This window comes from Symphalangus syndactylus, chromosome 8 (genome assembly GCF_028878055.3).
Source record: "Symphalangus syndactylus isolate Jambi chromosome 8, NHGRI_mSymSyn1-v2.1_pri, whole genome shotgun sequence".
Classification (NCBI taxonomy): domain Eukaryota; kingdom Metazoa; phylum Chordata; class Mammalia; order Primates; family Hylobatidae; genus Symphalangus; species Symphalangus syndactylus.
The window spans coordinates 137,618,717-137,622,866 of NC_072430.2; positions in this window are offsets into that span (position 1 = coordinate 137,618,717).

A 4,150-nucleotide genomic window follows, 5' to 3' on the forward strand; every position below is an offset into this window, starting at 1 on the left:
TCATCAGGAGCGTTTGTCTGGGTCTTCCTTTGTGAAATGGGGAGCATGGAGGGCTGGGCTTGAGACACCTCCTTTCCCACAACATCCCTCCTCTTCCCCACACCTCTTCCTCGGGAGTCCCTCTGAGTTCCCAAACACCTTCTTCTACACCCACCAGCCAGCCCCACACTATTGATCTCAGGGCAGGTGGTCAGGTAGAATAGTCAGGAGGTTGGGTTTCCCCTACCCCAGGCCGAGAATGCCTTTGTTTACCTGAGATAGGAATTAGGACTTTCTGGGTAGGGGGATTTGAGGACTGAAGGCCACTCTGGTTCCTAGAACCAGCTACTTCTGACACAGGTTTGTATCGGAAGGTTTGCCCTAGGATGGCGCCTCCTTCCCACCTGCTTACAGGGCTGGTCCTGTTCTATTAACCACCTTCCCTATAAATTGTCAGCCAGGCAGAAATGAGCATTAACGTAGTCAGAGGTTGCCTCAGAGCAGCTGGGCCATGTGCAGGGGCACCATCTGAGCTCATGGGGACCTGGGGAGTACCTTCCCCGCCACGGTCGGCGGGGGGACCCAGCAATACCTAACCCTTCTGGTGCAGGCCTCGCTTTCCTGATCCATGAAGTTGGAGTGTGCACTACGGGATCGGTGAAGCCCCTTCCAACTAGAAAGCAACGCTGCTATTTCAGGTGGCCAGAGAGGATTGTGCAGTGGCTGGGAGGACACACTTAGGATGGACCATTCATACGCACCCTTCCCGGGAGTGCCTGGGAGGACGACGCTTGTCACACGTGTGGCAAAGAACCCACGGTTCCAGCGAGATGGGGGGATTTCATTCACAGCAGGTTTAACCTGGGTCACTGAGGCGATGAGGTTGCAATAACAGCAAAAGCATTCTTGAGCCAGCAAGAGGACAGAGAGAGAGAGGCTTCCATCCTGGCCAGATGAACGGGGACCCCTGCGCTTGCTCCACTTGGGAACCTGATCCACCAGAAAAGTGGCTGCAAGGACGGGCAGAGACCCGGGAAGGCTGAGGTCACCACTGTCACCCATCTAACCTCTGTCTGGGAGCCTGGGGGCAGAATGAGAACCAGGGACAAGGATGGCCTTGAGCTCAGTGTAAGGCAGAGACCATGAGTGTCCGAGCTCCCCAGAGCTGGAGGGGCTGCTTTGGTGGCTGACGTCCCTGTCACTGGAGCTGTCAAGATGGAGGCTGGCGGGGCTGTTGAGGTTTTAGAGTTCAGTGAGGCCTGCCTGCCCCTGCCATCACCTTCTTTCTTCTTTCCCCGGCCCCTGTGCCTACCACCTCACCCAAACCCTTCCACTGAGGCTGCTTTCAGTGAAGAGCTGGACCTGCAGATGGTGATGGGCAGGGGTCCTGTGGGGTGGGATTGGGGGGATGATGTAGGCATTCGTTGTGTTTTGGTGCCAGTCTGTGGAGGCCTCTGACTGCTGGACCGAGGAGCTCACCCAGCAAACCCTGTTGGTGGCCAGAGGCCCTGGCCGGCCCCGAGCAGGAGGCACAGGATCCCAGGGAGGCACAGGGTGGGGTGGTAGGGGACACAGAGCCTGTCCTGAGGGTGATGGCACACACGTGAGTACCTGGCGAGCTCAGAGCTGCAGGGAGGAATGGGAGGAATTGCAGGTCAGTGACTTCTGATGGTTTTGAGAGCAGTGGACGAGGGAGCTGGCCCCATGTTTGTGCGGGCCTGGGTGCCTGGTGGAATCCCGCTCCTGGTCTGGGAAGCAGGAGTGAAGCCAGGTTTGGGTCAGAGCACACTGGTTTTGCGGTGTTGGGTTGAGGAATCTCCTAGGAGGAAAGTTTGTGGACAGAAATCCCTGACCGACCCTGGACTGAGTTGCTCACAGGTATTTTCCGGCTCTGACAGGGGAACCCCCCGGGCCTCTGTGTTGTGATCCTGACGTGAACTTTTTTTTTTTTTTTGGCTTTCAAGGTTATTCTTATTATCAGTATCATCATTATTTTAGGCTGCATCTTAAAAACTTGAGGGGCTGGGCGTGGTGGCTCACGTCTGTAATCCCAGCACAGGCTGAGGCAGGGGGATCATCTGAGGTCAGGAGTTCAAGACCAGCCTGGCCAACATGGTGAAAACCAGTCTCTACTAAAAGAAAAAAAAAAAAATTAGCTGGGTGTGGTGGCAGGCGCCTGTAATCCCAGCTACTCAGGATGCTGAGGCAGGAGAATCGCTTGAAATGGGAAGGCATAGGTTGCAGTGAGCCGAGATTGTGCCACTGCATTCCAGCCTGGGCGACAGAGCGAGACTCCATCCCCAAAACAAGACAAAATGAAACAAAAATAACTTGAGGTATAATTTACTCTTTTTATTAGTTTTGACAAAGACATTCAGTGCATGTAACCACCACCACCACCAAGATACAGAACAGCTCCCTCACCAGGGAAAAGTCCCCTTGTGCCTGCAGAGGTCAGTCCCTGCCACGCCCCCAGCCAGCCCCGGCAACCACCAATTAGAGTCTTGGTTTGCCCTTTTCTGTGGTGTAGGTAGAGCTGGCGGCCTGTCGCCATTGCTGGAGTGCAGTGGTGCAGTAAAGGCTCATCCATGGCTCACTGCAGCCTCGACCTCATGGACTCAAGCCATCCTCCCACCTCAGCCCCTTGAATAGCTGGGAGCACAGGTGCGTGCTACCATGCCCGTCTAACACTTGTATTTTTTGTAGGGATGGGGTTTTGCCATGCTGCCCAGGCTGGGTGTCTGGCTTCTGTAGCCTATTGTGCTGTGTTTGCTGCTCTGTCGACGTTGCCTGTGTCAGTGCTGATCACGAGCATTTACTGTGCGGTGCCAGGGATGCAACGACGCCCACACCATATACCACCAAGGGCACTGGGTTCGAATCTCCATTTCCAGCTGCCTGTAATCACGGGCTTAACATCGGGCAAGTCAGGGCCTCAGTTTCCTGTCCAGAAAACATGGGGTGGGTGGGTGTTCTCTACTCCTAGCTCTGAAATTTGATGATCCAGGGAGGCTCAGAGAGTCCTTAGAGGGATGTTCGTGGTACATTAAGAGTCAGGGGGATTGTTCTCCCTGAAATGAGGAGGCTCTGAAACCCTGAGAAGAAGTATTCCCAGATCTTACCATCTTTCAGATGATTTTACACATACACACACACACACACATGCACACACACAGATTGTAAAACTATCTGTAAAACAATTCTAATTCTGCTGCAATTATAGACTATTTTAAGCAAATGTGCTCTACGTCTGGAATCTTTTTATAATTGCTTCGATTCGTCTATAACCATTAACTGCCAGAAAACCCAGAAGCTTCCCCCACCCCAATCTTCTGATGCTCCCTTAAGTTCCTCTGTAGCTTTAGACCCATGTCTTTCTATTCCATGGTAACTTCAGGGTGGGGGAGCCTGGGGATAGCTTTGTGATTGAGGGAGGGTGCAGCTCATGGTGCACTTGCATTCATTCATTCATTCATTTATTCACTCATTCATTCACACCCCCTAAGCACCTGCTGGCATGGGACTCACGTCTTCATTCTCTGTCTGTCCACATTCCCTCCTTAATAAGCTTCCTTAGGACAGGACTTGGTCTGTTTGGGTCTCTGTTGTTCCTGATGCCGGCCACACAACAACACTCTGTAAACATCTTTTTTTTACAGCAATAGATGAATGGATGTGTTACCTTAGCCAAGCCTCACAACTTCCGCATGAGTCAATGTGATAATTACCCCCACTTTATAGATGAGGCAGCTGCCACTCTCAGAGCTGTGATAATCTGGCCAAGGTCGCATGGCTGGCAAATGGTGCGGCAGGGGTCACACTACAGCTATCTGACTCATTTGTTGGGGGGACCTGTGATGTGGTCAAAAGATGCTGTTGTAACTGTGGGCTGAAGGCAGGCCTGGAAGAATCAAAGCTGGGACGGGGCTGTATCTGGCTGTCTCCGTGTTAGTTGTGCAGCTTCAGGCCCGGGAGCTGAGGTGGCTGTTACACCTCCCAGCACTGGGCTGCATGAATCAGTGTCCTGGAAGGTCAGGACACAAGCAGAAAAGGAGGTGGAGAGTTGTGGGGAGCTGGCTGCAGGCTCAGCTGTAGCAATCACCAGCTACTGCAGGGGAGGAAGGCACAGGGCATGTGGGGAGGGGCAAGGTGGGTGTGGAGAGGTGAGGTT